Source organism: Ovis canadensis, chromosome 4 (genome assembly GCF_042477335.2).
Source record: "Ovis canadensis isolate MfBH-ARS-UI-01 breed Bighorn chromosome 4, ARS-UI_OviCan_v2, whole genome shotgun sequence".
Taxonomy (NCBI): Eukaryota; Metazoa; Chordata; class Mammalia; order Artiodactyla; family Bovidae; genus Ovis; species Ovis canadensis.
The window spans coordinates 107,622,669-107,635,656 of NC_091248.1; the positions used below are offsets into that span (position 1 = coordinate 107,622,669).

At 46.1% G+C, this 12,988-nt stretch overlaps 1 long non-coding RNA gene across 1 annotated transcript in view; it reads right to left on the reverse strand.

Annotated features, from left to right (window-relative positions):
- The window catches only part of LOC138438913 (uncharacterized), an 18,774-nt gene continuing 5,786 nt past the window's right edge, over window positions 1-12,988 (reverse strand). Inside the window, exon 3 of the long non-coding RNA XR_011256500.1 lies at window positions 1-2,527. This is a non-coding gene — a long non-coding RNA (uncharacterized lncRNA). The remainder of the gene's footprint in view (window positions 2,528-12,988) is intronic.

The window sequence follows — 12,988 nt, forward strand, 5'->3', positions numbered from 1 at the left end:
GTGATTCCCAGGAATTATATTTTTAAAAACATGTTGTAAAGGGAAGTTAGGGTTCTGGGTTAAGATGGTAATTGAATGTGTACATCTACTTTCACTCCTTCCCAAAACCCCACTAAAACTTCAATAAAGAGGTTTTTTAAATCAAGAGATAAACCTACAAGGATAGAGAGAACATGGAAAAAGACAACAGCCACAACATTTTTGAAGCAGAATGGCAGACCAGCACTGACTTATCGGCGCCAAGGAAAAAGTCATGTCAGCTATCACGGCTGATGGGAGCTGAAAGCCTACTGGATCTGCATTGCAAGATTCTCAGAGGCATGGAGAACTCCGTGGTACCTATGGATTCCCAGAAGTGAAAGGTGGAAGAGGTTGCTAGGATAAGGACCAGAATGGGCAGTTAGATTCCTCCATCTCTCCCCTAGCTCCAAACCCCTGGGCAACAGCTCCTCTCATATCCCAGCGAGAGTCTGGGGAGTTTTCTTCTGAAGATAAGATAGAAGGTATCTGGGTTGGAGCACAGTTGTCAATGGAGATACCACACTGAAAAATACTGAAATCCAAAGGATCAGTTGACCTTGCCAGACGGATTGGTGAAATGCAGAGATGCTGAGCTTTCTATCACCATCAGGCTCCCCAAGTGCTAGGAGTAGGACCTAGACAGGAGATGACACTACTCTGGGGTATTTCACCAGTCCAGGAGGAAAGACCTAAAGTTACTGACATGAGAAACAGCCCAGCTAGCCCAAGCTGCAGTGGCAAACCCAGCCTCTTTCTGAGTTCAGAGTTTCTGACTAGCCGCCCTCCCATCCCCACAATCTTAATCATAGCCAAAGATTGCCAGACAGTTAGGGAATTTTCAAAGGCAGAAGAGAGTAACAAAACAATCAGAAAAAAAGTAACTTCGAAGAAACAGACTACCCAGAGAGAAGAGAGGGTCAAAAAAACCACAGTATCCTTAGAGGGATAAGATCTGCATCCATGAAACAAGAACAAGGTGCTATACAAAGAAACAGCCAGAGAATAGCAAAAGCAACAATTATGTCTTGAGAAATAAAATTCTGACAGCAGAAACAAAAAAATCAACAGAAAGACAGGCAGGTAAAGCTGATTGAATCTCCCTGGAAAGTAAAACAAACGTACAAAGAGATAGAAAATGTGGGAATGCAGGAGGGGAAAGATGAGAGCATTTTAAAAATTGGAATATAGTTGATTTACAATGTGTTATTGTAGTTTCAGGTGTACAGCAAAGTGAATCAGTTATACATATACATATGTCTATTCTTTTTAAGATTATTTTCCCAAATATGCCATTACAGAGGGTTGAGTAGAGTTCTCTGTGCTATAAAGTACGTTCTTGTTGATAAGAATTTTAAAGGACACTTTCAGGATAATAGAAATAATCTAAATAGAAATAATATAAATTCTAAAAAGAGAAAACTGAAAGGGAGGAAATCACCAATGAACTAATTGGAGGAAATTTTCCAGAACAGAAGGATATGCGTTACTGGATTATAAGGGTTGGTTGGATGAAAATAAACCCATACCCAGGCCATTAAAGAGAAGAGTCAAGAAACTTTCAAAAAGAAAAAAAAAAAAAGTAACATACAAAGGATTACATATAAGAAAGGCTTTGGATTTGGATTCATTCAAGTTATCTATCAAGTAAAAAGAATATATAGATTTTTCAGAAACGCAAGATTTCAAAAAGTTTATCTTTCATGCAGGTTTTCTGGAAAGCATAGGAAATCCGTCACAGGAGAGAGGCAAAAGGATCTCCTGGAAAGATAGTGAAGGGGGATTCCAGGGCATCAGCCGTGTGCCTCATGTAAAGGGACATGGGTTCAGATCGGAGCAGCGTGACTGACTCAAGAGACGGACGCTTTGACAGTTGTCACCACGATCCTTGCACCATCTTTAGACTCTCAGCTCAGAATATCTGGGTGAGCCTGCCCCGGTCGGTGTTTGCAGTACTTGCCTTGTCTTGACTGAGTACAGTGAGGCTGCTGTTCACCCTTCCACACCTGCTGAGGAAGGGTTCCACTGTGGCCTGCTCCTGAGAGAAGATGGGAGTGAGCTCCGAAGCAGAGAGCACACACTATTGTGTGGCAGCCTGGATGGGAGGGAGCTGGGGGAAGAATGGATACACATATATGCATGGCTGAGTTGCTCTGCTGTGTACCTGAATCTATCGTGACATTGTGGATCAGATATACTCCAATATAAAATAAAAAGTGTTTAAAAGGAGAAGAAGCAGAGAGCACAGCGCAACCTACTGCCCTGAGCATATTCCATCCAGATGTCCGAGGTCTAGTTCACAGCTACAGCTCTCACCGCAGTGAGCTCTGTGTTTTTCAGGACTCCCTCGAGATGTGCTCCACAGTTATTCCCAGCAAAGGGTCTTGTAAACTCTCAGGGACGTCAAAGTCACACCAAAACCCAGAAGCTCTGTTCAGCATCTCTCATCCTGGAAGAGTGCAAGAGTGGCCTTTCGTTTCACAGTTAGGATTATGTTTCCTTCTCAGCCCTGTTTAGGAAAATACGCAGATGCAATGAAACTATAAACAAAAGCAAGGAAGAGATTAGCCTAAACATCAAGAGACTCATTTCCTAGGGGAGGGGAGGACATAACCGGGGACTGGTTAAGACTGAATGAAGGGAACTCAGGGGGCTTCTAAGATGCTCCCTTCCTCCCAAAGGAAAGGAGGGACTTCCTTGGTGGTCCAATGGTTAAGATTCCACACTTCCATTGCAGGGGGTGTAGGTTTGATCCCTGGTCAGGGAACTAAGATTCCACATGTCTCACTGTGTGGCAAAAAAAAACAAAATAAAAGATGAGATGCTGGTCATGTTCTATTTCTCATCTTATGTGGTAGATACATGAGTGTCCATTTTAGTATATTTTTATAATATCATATATACTTTACTTTTTACATATAATTTTATAAACTCTTTTGAATGTATGATACAAATACCTTTTTCAATAAAATTTTAAATGCACTAAATAATATATCAACAGGCCTACTATAAAAAATACATTTTCTCATTTTACTAGATGTTCAAAAGATATTCAAAAAAGAATAATGGAAGGATATCACCTTTACTGATAAAAATTATATTTCAAAAGAACAGCTAACCCCATACTGAACTGTCAAGCACAAGAGACATTCTCATTAAAATTAGAAGCAGAGATTCTTCTAGCAATGCTTTCTCCCACACAACTTTGTTTTGCAATTTGTAGCCGAATTGAGATGTAAAAATGTGAGAAGAAAAAGGAGGAGGAAGGTGAAGAGGAATAGAAGGAGGAAGAAGAAACGTAAGTATGAAATATTGGAAAAGAGTAAATGAGAAGCCAAAATAGCATTACACTGTGAAACACTTGGAAACCCATTAGAAAAAACTGTGATTAGGTTAAAGCTAAATAGAGAAGGCAATGGCACCCCACTCTAGTACTCTTGCCTGGAAAATCCCATGGATGGAGGAGCCTGGTGGGCTGCAGTCCACGGGGTCACTAAGAGTCAGACACGACTGAGCGGCTTCACTTTCACTTTTTACTTTCATGCATTGGAGAAGGAAATGGCAACCCACTCCAGTGTTCTTGCCTGGAGAAGCCCAGGGACGGGGGAGCCTGGTGGGCTGCCGTCTATGGGGTCGAACAGAGTGGGACACGACTGAAGCGACTTAGCAGCAGCAGCAGGTTAAAGCTAAATATCTCCATCAATAGCTTTTCTATACAAGATTTGGGAGAAATATCCCATTTGATATAGGCAAAATGCATTAAGGAAAGAAGGAAACTTAACAGGAAATGAAAGAAACCTGGGTGAAGAAACCTATAGAACTGTATGAGAGCTATAAGAGGCTGTGAGAATCCCGCAGTGTGTGCACGTGCCAGACGGTCACACAACACGCTCACCTATCTCACAACCTTGTACCTCAATAAAACTGAAAAACCTGAAAAAGGCCTTGACCAATGGAGAAACAAATCTCGTTTCTGGGTAGAACTTCTCATTATTTTATAAAATCATTCATTCTTTCCAACTTGACTTATATGTTGAGTACTATTCCAATTAAAATATCAATGAGATTTTTTAAAATTTTGAAATAGTTATTCTATAGCTCAGCTGTAAGAATAACAGGCAAAAATACTTGAGCACTTTTGGGGATAGAAGAGTGACAAATGGGATATATGGCAAAAACTTGCTCCTCGGGTGGTATATATCCATTTACATAAATATTCAACTATATTACAAAGCTACAATGATTTAATTTTATATAATTTTAAAGGTTGCTTTCCATTTACAGTTATTACAAAATAATGGCTGTATTTCCCATGTTGTACACTACATCTGTGCGCCAGTATCTTATATCCAGTACTTTGAACCTCCCACTCCCCCACCGCTATATTGCACCCCAGCTGATAACCACTAGTTCGTTCTCTATATCTGAAAGTCTACTTTTTTATGTTATATTCACTGGTTTGTTGTACTTTTAATTTTTATTTATTTTTTTAAAGAACATTTTATATGGGCCATTTTTGAAGTCTTTATTGAATTTGTTACAATAGTATTTCTATTTTATGTTTTGGCGTTTCAGCTGAAAAGCAGGTGGGATCTTAACTCCCTCAGTTCAATTCAGTCACTCAGTCATGTCCAACTGTTTGCGACCCCATGAATCGCAGCACATCAGGCCTCCCTGTCCATCACCAACTCCTGGAGTTCACTCAGACTCACGTCCATCCAGTCGGTGATGCCATCCAGCCATCTCATCCTCGGTCGTCCCCTTCTCCTCCTGCCCCCAATCCCTCCCAGAATCAGAGTCTTTTCCAATGAGTCAACTCTTCGCATGACGTGGCCAAAGTACTGGAGTTTCAGCTTCAGCATCAATCCCTCCAAAGAAATCCCAGGGCTGCTCTCCTTCAGAATGGACTGGTTGGATCTCCTTGCAGTCCAAGGGACTCTCAAGAGTCTTCTCCAACACCACACTTCAAAATCATCAATTCTTCAGCGCTCAGCTTTCTTCACAGTCCAACTCTCACATCCATACATGACCACTGGGAAAACCATAGCCTTGACTAGATGGACCTTTGTTGGCAAAGTAACATATCTGCTTTTGAATATGCTATCTAGGTTGGTCATAACTTTTCTTCCAAGGAGTAAGCGTCTTTTAATTTCATGGCTGCAATCACCATCTGCAGTGATTTTGGAGCCCCCCAAAATAAAGTCTGACATTATTTCCACTGTTTCCCCATCTATTTCCCATGAAGTGATGGGACCAGATGCCATGATCTTCGTTTTCTGAATGTTGAGCTTTAAGCCAACTTTTCTGCTCTCCTCTTTCACTTTCATGAAGAGGCTTTTTAGTTCCTCTTCACTTTCTGCCATAAGGGTGATGTTATCTGCATATCTGAGGTTATTGATATTTCCCCTGGCAATCTTGATTCTAGCTTGTGCTTCTTCCAGTCCAGCGTTTCTCATGATGTACTCTGCATATAAGTTAAATAAGCAGGGTGACAATATACAGCCTTGACGTACTCCTTTTCCTATTTGGAACCAGTCTGTTGTTCCATGTCCAGTTCTAACTGTTGCTTCCTGACCTGCATATAGGTTTCTCAAGAGGCAGGTCAGGTGGTCTGGTATTCCCATGTCTTTCAGAATTTTCCACAGTTTATTGTGATCCACACAGTCAAAGGCTTTGGCATAGTCAATAAAGCAGACATAGATGTTTTTCTGGAACTCCTTTCCTTTTTCCATGATCCAGCGGATGTTGGCAATTTGATCTTTTAACTCCCTCACTAGGTATCAAACCCATTTAATCGCTGGACCACTAGGGAGATCCCTGTTGAACTTTTTAAGATTCCACATATAAGCAATACACAATGATTTTTTTTTTAATGTAGCGTAACAGAGCACAAGAATCAACAGGTAGGGGAAAGCAGTGGTAAGAAGCACTAGCCAAGCAACTGGCCTACTGCTTTGCTCCTCACGGCAGAACTTCTCCAGCTGTCTGCCCCATCATCTCTACTTCCTTACCTCCTGCTCCAGCATGGCCTCCATCCCACTGCAATCCTGAATCAGCTCCTGTCAAGACCAAGTGCAGTGGACCTGAATCTTCTTTCTTGACTTCCCTGAAACAGTAGACACCTTCCATCACCTTTTCCTCTGTCGCTTACTCTTCTTGGCTCTGGAGACTCAGTGCCTGCCCGGCTCCCCTCCTCTGCTGCTCAGCCCCCTCCACATATGGTATATAGTCTTGCTTAGGCAATCTCATCTGGTAACTTGGCTTTAAATACCAACTCTGACTTCTGGGCTCCAGATTCCTATTGTCTAACCTCCTACCTGACATCTCTGCTCAACTAAGAAATGCTTCTTGTCATGTCCAAAACATAGCTCTTTCCCCTGGTCATTTCCCACAAAACACCAGCCAACCTCTCCACCGAGAGAACTTTCCCTTCAGTCTCCCTCATTCTTCCCTATTTTATGTAATGTTACTACTTTCCCCTCCTCAGTTGACTAACCAAAAATCTAACTGTTTTTCCTGACTCCTCGCTTGCTCTCACCCTTGCATCTAATTCACCAGCAAACCCAGGCAGCTTTATCTCTAAAAGCCTTCTCAGTCACCCCTTATCACCCTCCATCACCATCACTGTTTCACCTAGATTACTGCTTCCTGTTCCCCAGCTCCCGGCAACGACTGATCCTTTCAGTGTTTCCATTCAGTTCAGTTCAGTCCCTCAGTCGTGTCCGACTCTTTGTGACCCCATGGACTGCAGCATGCCAGGCCTCCCTGTCTGTCACCAACTTCTGGAGTTTACTCAAACTCATGTCCATTGAGTCAGTGACGCCATCCAACCATCTCATCCTCTGTCGTCCCCTTCTCCTCCCACCTTCAATCTTTCCCAGCATCAGGGTCTTTTCCAATGAGTCAGCTCTTCGCATCAGGTGGCCAAAATATGTCTTGCCTTTTCAAAAATGTCATTTGGTTGAAATCATATAGTATGAAGCCTTTTCAAGCTGGTTTCCTTCATTGAGAAATATGTGTCTAAGTTTCCTCCTCAATAGCTCTTTTCTTCCTAGTGCTGAAGGATATCCCATTGTCTGGATGAACCACAGTTTAGTTATCCATTCTCACATTATCACATTTAGTCATCCATCCACTTACTAAAGAACATCTCGGTTACCTCCCAAGTTTTGGCAGTTATGATAGAGCTGCCACAACATTCATAGGCAGGTTTTTGTATGGGCATATGTTTTCAGTTCATTTGGGTAAATATCAAGGAACACAATTGTTAGATCATATGGGAAGAAAGTGTTTTGAAACAACCAGTCTCCCCACTTGCATTCCCACCAGCAGTGAATCAGAGTTCCTGTTTCTCCACATGCTCAGTAGCATTTGGCGATGTCAGTGTTTCAGATTTTAACCCTTGTAATGAATGTCTAACAGAATCACACTGCTTTTTTAGTTTGGAATTCCCTGATAACATAGGATGTTGAGCACCTTTTCCTTTGTTTATTTACCATCTTCTTCAGTGAGATGTCTTTCAACTCTTTTGCTCGTTTAAAAATTGAGCTATTTCCTTTGCTTGTTGAGTTTTAAGAATTCTTTGTATATTTCGGATGATAGTCCTTTATCAGATACATCTTTTGAAAATACTTTCCCTCAGTGAAAACTCAGTGATTTGTCCAAACATTATTTTTTAACCAGAAAAACAGAGCTTTTTACATTCAGTACCACATGCATCACCCAGGAGAGTGCTTCAACACGTTCCACACCTCCATAACCCAAGAATCCTGCACTCTCCCTAAGTCCTACACTAGGCCCCCTCTCGGCTCCTCCCAGCGGCCTGGCTAACATCTTCCCTCAGACACTGCCCTGTCCAGCCTTCCTGAGCCTGGCTGTTCTCTAACGCTCCCTCTGAACCTTGCTCTGAGATTTCCTACCCCTTCTCTGTGAACAGAGGATGAGGTCACATTCCAGGGATGCCCCTGGCAGCCATGAGCCCACCACCTGGGAGTGGAGTTTGGTTTGACCCTCAGAGGCAGAAGGGTGGAGGGGCCACAGCAGAAACCATTGAGAAGAGTCAGATTTCACGCCTGGGGTGGGAGCTCCTCTGCTCAGGAGGTCAGAACACCTCCCCAGCACCCAGAAGGCCAGTGCCTGTGGCTGATTGCCTGCTTTCTCCAAGAGAGATGAAGACAAATAGGGGCAAATGAGAAGCAGCGTGGTAAGAGGAAGGAGGCTCCAGGAACCAAGCTGGCCCCCAGGGTGGAGGAGCTGGGGCAGGTTGGCAGGGAGCCTCCCCAGCGAGTCCCTGCATTTCATCTCTTTGTGTCTTTAGCTCTTGGGGATTAGGAGTGACTGGGACAAGGGTCAGGGAGGTCTGCTGCACACATTACTGTGCAATTTTTTTAAAAAGAAAAAGAGTGCTTTCATCTTTTGACAAGGACAGCTGTTGCCAAATGTCTGCTTTGGGGCTCTCTAGCTCCTTGATTTCTGCAGTCCTTAGACTTAACTCAACCTTACTGTTTTCCAGTGATTCAGACTCCTCATTTGCCAAATGGGGATAACAACAACTCTTCCTCCATAGAGTAACTAGTAACTGGGGCCACTAGATGAGTCTGTATACATGAAATGTATATATATATATACATATATATATATGTGTGTATATATATATATATATATATATATATATATATATAGCTGCGCTGAGTCTTTAGTTGCAACATGTGGAACCTAGTTCCCTGACCAGGGTTCGAACCCAGGCCTCCTGGATTGGGAGGGCAGAGTCTCAGCCACTGAGCCACCAGGGAAGTCCCCAAAATGCTTTGGATACATAGAAATAGCACACAAAATACTATGGAGCTGTTTGCTGCCATATTACCATGGTGTTATGATTCCAGGGGTGACAAATAAAGCCTCTGCGGTGAGTGGAGGGATTGAAGTTTAGGGGGAGCATACAGAAGAGACTGGAGGGGGATAGGGTACCAGGAGCAGGTAGGGATGAGTAAGAGACAGAAGTGACAGAAGAGACAGAAGTGGCTGGGAGAGGAGGATTCCTACCCAGGAAGGGACGGCAAGGTGCACTCTCCCCAGCAGGTAGAATTAAAGAGGTTGCGGCTGGTAGGAGCAGTGATACCATCTGTGAGGTTGATCTGTTTAAGTTTTATAGGGCAGAGTGGGCCCCAGGGAAAAGTGTCCTTGTTCTAGCATTCCAGTGTAAAAGCACACGCCTTGCTTAGAGCTGAGGTCCCTACTCTGCCCCTCCCATCCTACCCAGACCCTGGGACCACCCAGGATCAGGATCAGAGGGCAGTGGGGGAAAAAGATTGAGAGCCAAAACTGGGGCTCAGCCTTTTCTCCCACACAAACAGGGGTTGGGGCAAACTGCAGCTGGGCTTTGGTTTTTGACAGCAGGAAGCCTTCCCACAAGGGCCAGGAAAACCGAGTCGTTTTCCGCAGCAGGGAAGTGGAGACCTGCCACCTTTCCAACCTCCTGGCGATGCCCCCAGCCCTCAGGTGCTGGGAGGAACAGAGAGGCAGCTGAGGGGCCCATGGGGCCGAGGGGGCAATGACCACAGCCACCACGGCAGCATCCATGTGAGGTTTGGTCAGGACATGGATGGGGGGAAGCCCCCTGCTCAACCTTTATTGCCAGAGGAGAAGCCAGCAGCCCCAACCCAGGGCCAGCTCCTCCTGCAGCTGGCTGAGGAACCTCACAGCAATCTCCTGTCCTCATCTCAGATCTCCTCCTTTTCTGAGACCTGATGCCTTCATTATGTAAATGGCAAAGTTGACACTGGGGACTCACTTCTACCTTACCTGCCACAGCACCTGGGCTGGGTAAGGAAGGAAGGAGCGGACAGGCTCCAGGCTTGGGGCTGCCCGGTTGAATGCCCTGGGGTCCCCTCGCCCTGAAACACAGGCTGTGGGTACAAGTGGCCTGTGGTCTATTTGTTTCTATGCTCTGGGCCCTACTCCCAGCACAGGTGTAACCTCTGATCAGGTTGCCTGTGGGAGGGGGGCTGGTGGAGTTTCTTGCAAAACTTTTCTAGGAATAAAAACAAGGGTGAGGGGTAAATCAGAAATACTGTTGCCTCAGGCAGTTGGAGCAGATTGCTTATAATAAGCATCTTGTTTCACCATGTGAAATAAGCAATTCATCAAACTCTATCATTAACAGTAACAGTGATAATAATAATAACAACTAATAATGTGTCTGAAGAAGCCTCACTTGCAAACTGGGAGGGCAGTGTTCTAGTCCTGGCTCGGGCAGAGCTGTGAGGAATGCTCACTTTTCCCTTTGGGCTGGGTCGATGCTGATAGGAGGGTGAAGTCATGTCTGTAGGGTAAGGACAGGAAAAACTTGAAGGGTGGAGACCGCCAGGAGCCTTGGGGCAGGCAGGGGCTTGGGAGGTGATAAGGGAAGTCAGAGTGGACACTGAGATATGGAGAGTTGGGGAGAGGTGGGGGTGACATGGGAGGAGGGCAGAGAGTGGCATCCTGTGTGAAAGTGAAAGTGTTAGTTGCACAATTGAGTCCGACTCCTTGAGACCCCATGGTCTGTAGCCCACCAGGCTTCTCTGTCCATGGAATCTTCCAGGCAAGAATACTGGAGTGAGTAGCCACGCCCTTCTCCAGGGGATCTTCCCAACCCAGGGATCAAACCTTTGTCTCCTGCATTGCAGGCGGATTCTTTACTGTCTGAGCCACCAGGGAAGCCCCGTACTGTGGAAGTGCAGGAAGTACTGAATCGTGGACTGAGTGCAGGAAGAGTGCACTATGAACCAACCCTCATCCCAGCAGCTCCTCACAGCCTCCTTGGCCTCGGCCCCTGGGGCTGGGTGAATCTTTGCAGAAGGCTGGTTCAGAGAAGGGAGCCCAGAAAAGGCCGGTGAGGACCAGCCAGAGCAGGGTTTGTTGATCCTCAGAGGTCAACCCCCTTCTGAGAATCTGGTGCTCCCTCAGCCCAGAAAAATAGACGCACAACCTTACATGCATGGCAGGGGGGCTGCCAGAGCCCACAAAACCCAGCCCACAAAATCCTCTCTCTTCTTACCATCCTGACTTTGCCCATGTGCCTGCTCCTCCATGCCCCGTGCCAGGACCCCAGGAGTTAAGACACAACCCCCTGCTTCGGGGCAGCCTGTGAGCCAGACCAAGATGCAAACCCAAGGGGCTCAGAGCTAAAGCACAGGGGCCAGTGGGAATTCCCAGGAGGGAGGGGTTCATTTCCAATCTGGGGAAGCAGCCTTGGGAGCACAGCGAGCCCACAGGCTCTAGAGTCAGCAAGCTCTCTGTCATACAGTGGGGATCTGAAACCATCTCTTAGGAATGGTGTGGTACACAGTGTCTACTGTATTTCAATATGTATTTCTTTGGCTGCGCTGGGTCTTAGTTGTAGCACGCGGGGTCTTCCATCTTCGCCAAGGCACACAGGAGCTTCAAGTTGTAACATGTGAACTCTTATTTGGGATCTAGTTCCCCGACCAGGGATTGAACCCAGGGCCTCCTGTATTGGGAGCGGGGAGTGTTAGCCACTGGACCATCAGGGAAGTCCCTTGTCCGTGGTATTTAGCAGAGAGCAAGGTTCAGGTAAAAGGGCCATAAACACAGAGGAGGTGAGCATCCTGCTGGGTGTGGTAAGCTGAATGATGGCCCTCCAAAAATGCCCATGTCCTAGGCACTCTAGTGACTCTCGCACTGCCAAAGGGACTCTGCAGATGAGACCACATCAAGGGTTTCAAAACAAGCTGTTTTTATGGATTATCTGGATGGAACAATGATTCCAAGAGTCCTCTAGGAGGCTTCCCTGGTGGCTCAGATGGTAAAGCGTTTGCCTGCAATGTGGAGGACTGGGGTTCGATCCCTAGGTTGGAAAGATCCCTTGGAGAAGGAAATGGCAACCCACTCCAGTATTCTTGCCTGGAAAATTCCATGGACGAAGGAGCCTGGTGGGCTACACAGTCCATGGGGTCGCAAAGAGTCAGACACTTTCCACTTTCTAGGGAGGCAGGAGCGTCAGTCGGAGCAGATGTGACCATGGGAACTGAGGTCAGAAAGGCAGTGCGGTTTGAAGATGACGCACTGCTGGCTTTAAAGATGCAGGAAGGGGCCCAGAGCTGAAGAATTCAGGTGGTCTCTAGAAGCCAGAAAAAGCAAGGGAATTTTCTCTCTTCTAGGGCCTCCAGAAGGAACAGAGGCAGGGACTTCCCTGGTGGCTCAGTGGCTAAGACTCCCTGCTTCCAGTGCAGGGGATGCAGGTTTGATCCCCGGTCAGGGAACTGGGATCTCACATGCCGTGAAGCATAGCCCCCCCCCCCAAAAAAAAAAGAAAAGAAAAAAAAAAACCAGAAGGAACACAGCATGGAGGATCCATTTTCAACTTCAGACTTCCAGAACCATAAGATAGAACATTTGTGTTGTTTTATTAGAACCTGCTGCTGCTGCTGCTGCTGCTAAGTCGCTTCAGTCGTGTCCGACTCCATGCAACCCCAGAGACGGCAGCCCACCAGGCTCCCTCGTCCCCGGGATTCTCCAGGCAAGAACACTGGAGTGGGCTGCCATTTCCCTCTCCAATGCATGAAAGTGAAAAGTGAAAGCGAAGTCACTCAGTTGTGTTGACTCTTAGCGACCCCATGGACTGCAGCCTACCAGGCTTCTCCGTCCATGAGATTTTCTAGGCAAGAGTACTGGAGTGGGGTGCCATTGCCTTCTCCTTATTAGAAGCTAAATTCGTGGTAATTTGTTACAGCAGCCACAGTAAACTAATATACCAGGCCTCGCCAGGGAAGGCCAGATCCGGTTGTGATGCAGGAGAGAGGTCGCAGGGGGGCATTTTGCAGCCCACAGGGTGAGGAGAGAGACTCTGATGGGAGGGAGGAGGGGCCAGGCACCAAGTGCTCAGCCCGTGACCTCACCCTTGGCCAGCCAAGCTGCCCTGGCATCCGGACGCCTGTCAGCCCGGGGTTACATGCCTCACTGGGCCAGA